Consider the following 11768-nt stretch of genomic DNA (forward strand, 5'->3'; position numbering starts at 1 on the left):
CACCTATAGAATCTTGCTATCTGTCTCAAAACTTTAAAACACACCCCATTTTAGGTCTGCCTAGCACCTTATTCTAATTTATATCTCACTGTGAGTGGTTTACATTTCAAATACCTTTCTTGACAATTGAATCCAGTGGCCTCTTTCTTTTTGTTCTAGACTAAAAACAAGTTTTTTTGTTAACATGTAAAATGGTGAATTTCATTCCAAAACATATGTATCATTGTATCTTGATCATATTCACCATGACATTACCCCCAAGTCGTACCAATTTCTCTCCATCCCCTAATAGCTCTCCTTCTGACCTCATGGTACATCTGTATTTAGAGGAACCTGTACCAAAGACTCAGCCTGAATTGGGTAATCTTTGGACAACTATCAAGAGGAGTAGTTTGAACATTTTTCCTTCGTTCCTACATAAAATGACCTTGCCTATTATTTTTTATTCATCACTAACAGCAACATTGTATAATGAATGTCTATGAGGCCAGGACCTAGCCCTTTGATGCTATGTTTTGAGCACTGATGATAGGAACAGGTGAATATGTAGAGGAGATAACTTAGTAAGAGGACTTCCTTCAGCATGGGCAAGTATCCCTCGTGATCACTACAGTTGTCGTGAAACAAACATGGGATCTTGGAAGACAAATATCCAAATGCACGTGTGTGTGTGTGTGTGTGTCTGACACATAGGCGATAGATAGATAGATAGACAGATAGAGAGAGAGTTGGTGATGAAGTCTGCAAATATTATGATGACATTGCATTAGGTCAATAGAATAATCAGTGGTTGCTTTTATTATCATAATTGCTTACTGGGGAAATGAGAAAACTGGCAAACAAGCTTATGTAATTTAATCATTTTGCAGAGTGTCCTTGACAAACAGTAGAATTTCTAATGCTTTTCATCATTTTTAGACACATGTTTATTTATTGTATACGTGTGTATGGGCAGGACATAGAGGATATGTGGAAGCCAAAGGGACACTTGCAGGAAAGGGTTCTATATTTCCACTGTGAGGATTTTGGGATTCAGGATGTCAAGCATGGCAGCAAATACTTTTACTCAATTGTAGTAGGGAGCTGCTGGTTGCATTCCGCCACCCAGCTCCCGCCACTGGCTAGCTTTACCCAAAATAACAATACATAAATTGTATTTATTTAAACACTTCTTGGCCCATTATATCTAGCCTCTTCTCGGCTAACTCTCGCACCTGGACTAGCCCATTTCTAGTAATGTGTGTAGCACCCCTAGGTGCGCTTACCGGGAAGATTCTAGCCTACGTCCATCCTGGGTTGGAGCTTCATCGATCGCGTCTGCTCGGGAGAGGGGAGCATGGCCTCTGAGCTCACTTCCTCTTCCTCCCAGCATTCTGTTCTGTTTACTCCACCCACCTATGTTTTAACCTATCAGGGACAAGCAGTTTCTTTATTACTTAACCAATGAAACCAACAGATTGATATATGACACTCCCACATCACTCAATGAACTATTTTACTAGTTCACTTTCTTTCTTATTCATATGCTTCTATCTATCTATCTATCTATCTATCTATCTATCTATCTATCTATCTATCTATCTATCTATCTAAAAGAATACAAGCTTAATAGAAAAGTATTTTTGAAACTTCTCACAAAATTAACCCCTCCCAAACAGAGGAGAAAGAAAAATATCTTGATTTTCAATGTAGCTCTAAACCTTTATGGATGGGAGGATGAACTATCTGATTGGTGATGTAATTTCGGGGAGTCCTCCATTGACTGATGGCTCAGCGGTGGGTGGGATTACTATGCCTACCTTCCTTGAACTTCTACAAGGAGTTTGGTGCCATTCATGTATGTATTGGATGAGAGATCTGTACAGATTTGCACTTCCCCAAGATGGGCAAAGTCTAGACATGGGGAAGAATGCTCAGGGAACACAAGAAAGCTTGACTCCTTGGCAGATGCACCCAATACCACAGACTGCTAAATACACTGGACAATTTGTTGTCACCTCATCTAGTTTCCTCCATCTGTGTGAAAAGTCACTGGAACCCACAGGGGAAAGAATGTCAGAGCAGACTTTCCAGAGCCAACAATGCTACCACCACCTTTTATGAATGACAGAGATTCTCAGAGCCTTTAACATCAACAATGCTACCACCTCCTTTTATGAATGACAGAGATTCTCAGACTCTTTAACATCAACATGGTTACCATCTCCTTTTATGAATGACAGAGATTCTCAGACTCTCTAACATCAACATGGTTACCATCTCCTTTTATGAATGACAGAAATTCTCTGAGCCTCTAACATCAACAATTCTACCACCCTCTTTTATAAATGACAGAGATTCTTTGGTTTCTTTGGAGAAGAAAAATTGAGATAATATGAGAGTCACATGTGGCAATCACCAAAGAACAATATTAGAATAATAATATAGAAAATAAATGAAAAACCTAGAATTTAAAGATAGTTTTTGATCTGCACCTTAAATTGTGATGTTTGAGTGATTTCTGGAGCTGTGTCTAATTCTTACTCCATGAAATATGGTGTCAGACCAATAATGGGCTGAAAGGGGGTAGAGATCAAACATTTCAGACTGTTAAATATTAAACAATAAGCAACTGTCCTTTATTTTTAACCAGTTCCATATATTTCTGCAATGAAATGGTGAACAATAATTCTGGTTGTACTGTAGTGTATGGGCACATACATATACATGTACAGTTAAAAAAGATTTCACATTGCATGACCATCAAAGTGCCATCTGCAGATACGTGTCCACATGTCTAGAGACTATCATTCTAGTCATTCCATATTCCTTGGATAAAGAGAGAGAATTAAATATTTATTTTCACTTTAGTTCACCATTCTAAAATTTCAAGACTCTTACCATCTTATTTTATTGAAATGCAAATTTAAATAGCTCACCATTATTTTGTTGTCTGAAAATAAAGCCCAAGAGCGAGGTGTAAATTGGCAATAAGCTGTTCTTGTCTATCAAGATGTTCAAGGGGCCCTTAAACATAGATGTGGCACTCTCGCTGGGAGAGGACCAAGGAACAGGAAAGGGCAAATACGCCTTCGCTTGGGGAAAAGACCAGGCCCTAATTTCTTCATATTTGAAACTTTGAAAATGGACTTTATCGAGAGTCATCTAAAATTTTGCAACCGGGCGGCCTTTAACACAAATCATCGTCTTATTTCGCTTCTCCCTGTGGCATTTCTCGCAGAACATTAATCCTAACCGCCTCTGGCCCGCGACACATGGGAGGACTGATGTATGATGGCACAGATCTTTGTTTTTCATTTTCTTAGGCTTACCGAATCGAAAGTTAAACCTGCCCACTTTGTGATCTAATCAATTTTCTCTGCTTTAACACCAAGACCGCTGCACCCTCTCCTTCGGCTCGGCCAGCTTATCTGAACCTGGAGTTTTAGGCATTCATGTAAAGCCGTTCATGCTGGGTTCATATCGAAAACGAGTCCCAGCTGCTCTGGCTTTCTTAATCCCTCCTAGAAGAGCATATGCGACAGCGTGTCTCCCAGGAGGCCCCCGCCTGAAGCTTTTCTGTCCTAGGAAAGGAGCACGTGGGCCAGGGCTGTCACCAGGCCTTCTCCTCAGCTGGCTGATTGGATCAACATGTGTTTCATATTTTGATAAATGTATAGATTGCTATAAGGGGTAGGGTAGTATAATACATGTAATATATATTGTGACTACGGGAAATGCTGTTTTTAAAATGTCCGTCATGTCCTACTACATACTAAGTAAGGGCTCAATCAATGTTCAATGGATGAGTGAGTATATGTGGAGAGATGAAAGTGTTGAGTCCCAAGTAGAGATAATTTTCTAAATAGTTTCAATAGTTCACCAGATTGATATATAGAAACAAAGTGGGCTGAGCATCTTTGCATACATTTTAGAAAATCATATCGAATAAGAATGCGCTGTGATCTTGTCCTTACTCTTCTTGTAGCTGTATAACTTCAGATTTCTGTTGTGTGTTTCTTGAGACAGAGCTGCACTATGTAGCTAAGGTTGGCCTTGACCCCATAGGCCTCTGCCTTGAACCGGATACCTAAGAAGTTTTAAATCATTCTCTTTCACATGTAGAAAGATTTCAGGGGAAAAATGAATAAAATGAAGTTTGCAGTTGTACAAATGTCTCCATGTATGTCATATATCATTTAATGTAGTTTGCTTTTGTACAAAATTCTCCATGTATGCCGTATATCCCTCCTTAATAATGTTACAACCACAGGCTCCATTCCTCTATTCGATATCATTCTACGACCTGTAACAACATATATCAGATGCATAGCAACACTGTTCACACTTAGAACAAATACAGTCTCGTGTACTAATTCTTAGGTTCCATAGTGGGGCTCACATTCTCTTCTTGGAACCTAAAGATAACATTAGAGTTGGGCCAGACTAATAAAATGCTTGATTGCGGGTGTAATTTATCAGAACGCAGACGCAGGTCAGCATCCGGAGGTCTTAAATCTGCCTCTGAGATGATGAGCAGAGATCCCGTCAGGGCTCATGTATCTTACGCCATCGACTGCGGTGCTCGTCTCTTCTGAGGAGGACATCGCTGGAATCCAGAGCAGTGAAGCCTTATTAGAAACAATGAGGTTCCGCGAACTGCACCGCGCAGTAGGTACACAGCTTACCCAGTAGGTCCAGAACTGAAAGCGCATTTGGAAAACACTGTGGAGAAAATGTCTCTGTCTTTACTCCCACATTTGCATAATAGCTCCCTATTACAACCGTCCTCGAAAGCATCTCAGCGCGATCCATTCCTTTAAATACATTTGCAGGTAGCTGAAAGACAAATCCAACTCAAAATAATCTGAAACCTTCTTTTCTTTAATACCTTGAGTGATTGAAAACTCATTTCCCTCACTACTATTGTACATGCTCTGATTAAATACATTACGGAGGATGAAAAAAAATATATATGCTGCAGGAAAGGCATTGAGATGTTTTATGTTCAAAGGAGAGAAAGAAAATTTTGAAGACAAATGGGATAGCACCCTCATATGTCCTCCTCATCGTGGGCTGGCCATAATAGTCCCAGGATTTCCACAACCATCTGATTTACATTCCTTCTTCACTACATTTCGTGCCTGGGCAAATGACATAAAGGGTATTTGTCCGATTCATTGCTCTCGGGAGACTCAGCTTCTTATTTTCTCTGCAGTTGGAAACACTTAGTCTTGCTTTTTCTGTATGAATATCATTTACTCGGTGTCAATACTAAGCCCTTAATATAGTGCTCTGTAGATAAATATTTTGGATACAATATTTCTAGAATGTAGGAAAGGGTAGCACAGTATACCATGCACAAAACCTTATACTTGTATCTGAATACAGTTGTTGGTCACAGATCTGCATTTATTTAGTCAAAGTGAGATATGAGCAGGAACTAAGCTGCCTTCTTGATGTCCTTACTCTTCGTAGGTTTTTAAAACCGATTAAATGAGGTCTGTTTGTTAGCGCAGCTCAGCGAGCATAGGGATGGCTCGAGAGTTGAAAAACGTGTCCAAGTGTCACAGGGCGGGAGAGCTAAGATGTGTTACTGAAAATGAAAGTAGAGCTTGAGACTTGCCTTATCTGCTCGAGGCATCTGGTACAGCTGCCCAGTGTCTTCTAATAAAAATTAGCAAAATTTCGCCCACAGTGGAAACTTTCTAAAAAGCTATTTCCCTTTTGCTCATTATTAAGATGGGGAGATGAACGGCCACTCTTCTTTTGCTAGAGCAGTAGTAGACTTGCTTCGGGCTGAACCCAGCTTCTCTGTCTCTCTGTCTCTGTCTCTCTGTCTCTGTCTCTCTCTCTGTCTCTTCTTCTTTTTTTTTTTTTTTGGTTTTTTTTGAGACAGGGTTTCTCTGTGGTTTCGGAGCCTGTCCTGGAACTAGCTCTTGTAGACCAGGCTGGTCTCGAACTCACAGAGATCCGCCTGCCTCTGCCTCCAGAGTGCTGGGATTAAAGGCGTGCGCCACCACCGCCCGGCCTGTCTCTTCTTTCTTTTGCAAAGCAGAAGATGCTTGCTTATCAACACTGTAAACTGTAAACCTACAAAGGTAAACTGTGGGGCTGAGGAGACAGCTCAGATGGTAAAGTGTGTGCTGTACAAACATGAAGACCTCAGCTCAGACCCTCAGTGGCTGTGTTGGTGTGCAAGACATACCCGTGACCCAGCAGCTAGGGAGATGAAGACCTGATGATCCTTGAGGCAGGTCTAGGCAAACTATTGAGCTCCGGGTTCCACGAGAGACTGTCCCAAACAGTAAGATGGAGAGCAGCTAAAGAGGCCGGGCATCAAACTCTTGCCTTTATACTCATGTAAACACATGTACACACACACACACACACACACACACACACACACACACACACACAGAGGTGAAACTGTAGACTTACTTTTGACTAAGCCACAGAACAACTTGGACCATTATTTTACAAGGCAATACAGTCAGCTCCAAACCAGGGACCACCAGTGTTAGTACTAAATACTGAAGAGTACATGAGATAGAAGGGAAGGGGCGTCTAAAATAGTAGTATTCTATTATTTTACAACAAGAGGCAGGCCTTTAGAGAACACAGTCCTTAAAACCAGGTCACAACACTGAACCCAAACATTGCAGAAGAGTGGGCTTGATATCAGGGAGATAAAGGACCCCTATTGGAATGTGAGTGAAGTCAGCTACTGAGGGTTAGGGATTGTGTGGGAAGTCCTTCCTTATATGTGTTGCTTTATTGGTTAATGAATAAAGAAGCTGTTTGAGCCTGTGATAGGGCAGAATAGAGCTAGGCTGGTGGTGGTGGGGGAACTAAACTTAATGCTGGGAGAAGGAAGGCAGAGTCAGAGAGACACCATGTAGCCCTGCCAGAGACAGAAGCCAGACAGAACTACCCAGTAAGCCACAGCCATGTGGCAATACACAGATTAATAGAAATTGGTTAATTTAAGATATGAGCTAGTTAAAAAGATGCTTAAGCTATTGGCCGAACAGTATTGCAAATAATAAAGTTTCTGAGTGATTATTTTGGGAGTCAGGGCAGCCAGGAATGAACAAGCAGTCTCCTCCAACAGATTGGCTAAATATGGTCAACTAAATCCCCTTAAAAACCTGAGAGAGCTTGAAAAGGAATTCTACACACACACACACACACACACACACACACACACACACACACAGAGAGAGAGAGAGAGGGGGGGAGGGAGGGAGGGAAGGAGGGAGAGAGAGAGAGAGAGAGAGAGAGAGAGAGAGAGAGAGAGAGAGCTTAATGCAGCTTCTTGCTCTGTTTGTTGGTGGAAAGCAGAGACATGACTCCTTTAAGAGGTTTCCTGACTCAGCTTTAGTGGCACAGTTTCTTTAAGGGCAAGCTTCCTGTGCTAGTTACAGGAACAGCTCTGGCTTTGTTTTTTAGGGTTGATGCCTGCCATGTGGCAATACACAGATTAATAGAAATAGGTTAATGTAAGATATAAGCTAGTTAAAAAGACATTTAAGCTATTGATCAAACAGTATTGCAAATAATATAGTTTCTGAGTGACTATTTCAGGATTCTGGTCGCTGGGAATGAACAAGCAGTCTCCTCCAACAAGGTATGGAGAGTAAAGTCTTGCTGGCTCCACCCCTTTGTTGACAGACTGGAAAATGGCAACAGTGCCACCAATCTTCATTTGAAGCCACTTACCCAGATATTAATTGGGGAAACTGTTTCCAACATTGGTGCTGGCCTAATAAAAATATAATTTTCAGTGTGAGTCCTGAGTTCAGGACCTTGCACTTAACCATGCAAATGTTCTTCACTTAGACAAGCTCCCTGTTTCAAGCTGTGTACTACATACCTGGGGTCTATAGTTTATAATGTTTGGGTTTACATATGTGATATAGTCTAGTAGAATTATTTTTACCAGTATCAACAACAGTGAAGAAGGGATTTTTGAGATGTAAGAATTCAATGAAACCACCTGAGTTTCATGTATTCTATCTGAAGATTTGTTATGTGTGGAATGAATAACTTCATTTATGCCTTCTAAGAAACAATAATTTAGACATGGAAGCCCCCCCAAGCATCTGTGAGACAACAGGAGACACAAACATGTGCTTTATGACTTTGAGATGACTAGTCATCTTCTTGCCCGCACTTGAACAAAAGGCCAGAACATTTAGTCAAATGCACAGTGATTTTATGTATGCCATCTTTAATGGTATGAACCGTGACAGTGAAGTTCACTGCACAGTCCAGAAAAATGTTTCTATCTGTGTATCCATCTATTTGTTTAACTATGTGTCTATCTATGTAGCTATGCAGCTCTCTATCACCTATACATCTCTGTATCTATGTATTTACATATCTATTTCTATCTATCATCTATCTGTCTGTTATCTATCTATCTATCTATCTATCTATCTATCTATCTATCTATCTATCTATCATCTACCCATCTACCCGTCTGTCTGTCTGTCTATCTAGTCTGTAAACTGCCTATCGTCTATTTGTATCTGTTTATGAATCTTGTATGTATGTATATCATCTATTAATCATCTATGTATCTATATCTCCAAGAGAAGATCCATTCTTGTTTATATTCCAGACCTGTATGTTGAGAGACTGAGGCATAGACCCAGTTCTTTCAGTAAACAGGACTCAATTTTTTGTTTAATAAATCTGTTATTTATGATTTAGAATGCTTTGTTACCCAAGCAACCTCAACAACATCAACAACCAAAACAACAGCAACAACCGCGAAACCAGTTCTAATTAAGTTTTGTGTGCATATGGTGGGGAGTCCAAGATTGTGTGATTCAACAACTCACTAATGCTTCCAAAGCCTCATTTCCTTTCATCCTTCTTTCTTCTGTTGTCTGAGTTTTGGCATCAGATTGGCGTAGGATGTCTGTAGAGAGCCCCAGACATCTTATCTAGGGTTTTGAGGAAGAAAGGGACTGATTCTTTCTGTGGCCTTATTGATGAGGACACCACTCCAGTATCTCTGGTCAAGATGAAGTCAGACCTGTTTCTGGCTGACCACTTGGGGGTGAGGCATTTTGACTTCAGTGGGTCTTGGCCAGTATGTCATAACAGAAACATATTGGGGCTGGAGACAATCTTTCTGGACTCGGCGCAGGCGGAGGGAGTGCTTGCAGGGGTTTGGCCTGGTGCAGTCCGCACCGTGGGGACGCTGCTGCGCGTGGAAGCTATTGCTCAGAAGAGAAGATGTTTGGTTTTCACAAGCCAAAGATGTACCGAAGTATAGAGGGCTGCTGTATCTGCAGAGCCAAGTCCTCCAGTTCTCGGTTCACGGACAGCAAACGCTACAAAAAGGACTTCCAGAGCTGTTTTGGGTTGCACGAGACTCGCTCGGGAGACATCTGCAATGCCTGTGTGCTGCTTGTGAAAAGATGGAAGAAGTTGCCGGCGGGATCAAAAAAAAACTGGAATCACGTGGTAGATGCAAGGGCAGGACCCAGTCTGAAGACAACGTTGAAACCAAAGAAAGTGAAAACTCTGTCTGGAAACAGGATGAAAAGCAACCAGATCAGTAAACTGCAGAAGGAGTTTAAACGCCACAATTCGGATGCTCACAGCACCACCTCAAGTGCCTCCCCAGCCCAGTCTCCCTGCTACAGTAACCAGTCAGACGACGGCTCAGATACAGAGATGGCGTCCAGCTCTAACAGGACTCCAGTGTTTTCCTTCTTAGATCTTACCTACTGGAAAAGACAGAAGATTTGCTGTGGGATCATCTACAAGGGCCGCTTTGGGGAGGTCCTCATCGACACGCATCTCTTCAAGCCCTGCTGCAGCAGTAAGAAGGCAGCTGCTGAGAAGCCCGAGGAGCAGGGGCCAGCGCCTCTGCCCATTTCTACTCAGGAGTGGTGACTGAGGTTCATGGAGAAGGGAACAAAGAGCGAATTTAAACTTTGAAAAGACCACAAAGCAACAAACTGACCCTCCTATTTTTAACTTGGATACCTGCTATTCTGCCAAAAGACATTTTTCTAGAATAGTTTCATGGGTTACCCATCCCCCCCATCCAACAAACTTTGAAGCCAGTTTCTAGCTTACTACAAGAAAGAAGTGTACATAATATTTAAGATGCTGGGTATTTCATAGGAAAGCTGAATGCTGCTGTAAAGTGCTCTTTAAAGTCTTTTTTTTTTTTAAATCCCCTCTAATGAATGGAAGTAGGGGAATTTCAGGGGACAGAGATGGGATTTGTGTGTGATAAACCATATGTAGTTTTTAGTCTTTCTGTGGAGAGGCAGTGGTTGGGGCATTTTTAAATGGCTGGCTACACTTGTTTTCCCTCATGATGATTTGTCATAACTCAGTAGCACAACCTGCCCCCTAGAGGTAGTTAAGAATTTTTCAATGCTAAGGTGTTGCCAAGGCTCTGATGATTCAGACCTGTACTACTGATGATTAAGCAGAACAGACTGAGCTTTCTGCAAATAGCTTGGAAGACGAAGCAATCTCTGAACACACACAGGCAGCACCGAGTCGCCTCCCCTTGTCCTATGTGAATCTTATAAAACAGAACCAGAGCTCCTTCTGGGGAAGGCCAGCCTGTAGGATGAACAAGGTCCTATAGGGACAGAACCAAAGCATCACCATGCGGTAGAGAACACGTGGTTATAAACTACTTAAACAGGATGTGTAAGTCCTGGGGATGCGAGGGGCACAGTGGGTGCTGCTCGGGACGCATTTCTTAGAGGGCTTGCAGTGTGTAAATAATTGACATTGGTGTTACACAGCTGTCTGGGATTCACTGAAATCCGCACGATTCAGTTCTAGCTCTGGATTACCTCAGTTGACCTTTTGTGGAGGTTTTTTTTTTTATCTATAGAGTAGCTCTTTGCCTTGTTATAACTTTATTAGGGTTTTGGGTTTTGTCTTACTGTTTTTCTCCCTCTATTTAAAGTTTGATTAGAAGAAAAGAGTTGTGTGTTGAGGCTAAGTTGGTTGGTTGGATTGGGTCGGCTTCTTGGAGTTGGGCTTCTGAACATCAAGATAGCTGAGTGGAGCTCCTCCTGTGGAGACCTCAGTGAGGGCGCTCAGCTGAGCCAGACTGAAGTTGTCCAACCGCCTCTTTTCAAAGTTCAGGAAAAATAGTGCCATTTCAGACCTCTCCTAGAGGGAGGGGTGTGTGGCTGCCTTAGTATTCTGTCGCTCATGATATTTTAAAAACTGGATTTTTAAGAGTCTGTTGGTGTTTCACAACGGGGAGGGCCACCGTTTGTGGCATCCTATAGTTTTATAGTTTTACATTTTGTGTGTCTCTTCCTTTTTGGAAAAACCTACCTAGTACAAGCCACCGCATGCACAGACTGCCCAGTGAGTGGGTTGGTTCTCCACAGCCCTTGGTGTAGTACAGAGTCCAGCCGTTACCATTCTCCCGCGTTGCTTCGACGCGGGATGTTTCTTTTGTACATTTTGGCTGCAGTATTGGTGGTAGAATAAATTACTTACAAAGGTAAACCTATCAGACTTACACCTGACTTTTCCATGGAAACCATGAAAGCCAGAAGGTCCTGGATAGATGTACTGCAGAAACTGAGAGACCATGGATGCAAGCCCAGATTACTATACCCAGCCAAGCTTTCGTTCACTATAAATGGAGAAAATAAAATTTTCCAGGATAAAAACAAATTCAAACAATATGCAGCCACAAATCCAGCCTTACAGAAAGTAATAGAAGGAAAATCACTAACCAAGGAATCCAATAATGACCACAATAACTCAGACATCTAGAG

General features: G+C 41.8%; 1 pseudogene; it reads left to right on the forward strand.

The window, feature by feature from the left end:
* Nucleotides 1–9114: 9114 nt before the first annotated feature.
* LOC142838883 (SIN3-HDAC complex-associated factor pseudogene) lies at nucleotides 9115–11464 on the forward strand (annotated as a pseudogene).
* The last annotated feature ends 304 nt before the right edge of the window (nucleotides 11465–11768 follow it).

The sequence above is a fragment of the Microtus pennsylvanicus genome, chromosome 20, assembly GCF_037038515.1.
Source record: "Microtus pennsylvanicus isolate mMicPen1 chromosome 20, mMicPen1.hap1, whole genome shotgun sequence".
Taxonomy (NCBI): domain Eukaryota; kingdom Metazoa; phylum Chordata; class Mammalia; order Rodentia; family Cricetidae; genus Microtus; species Microtus pennsylvanicus.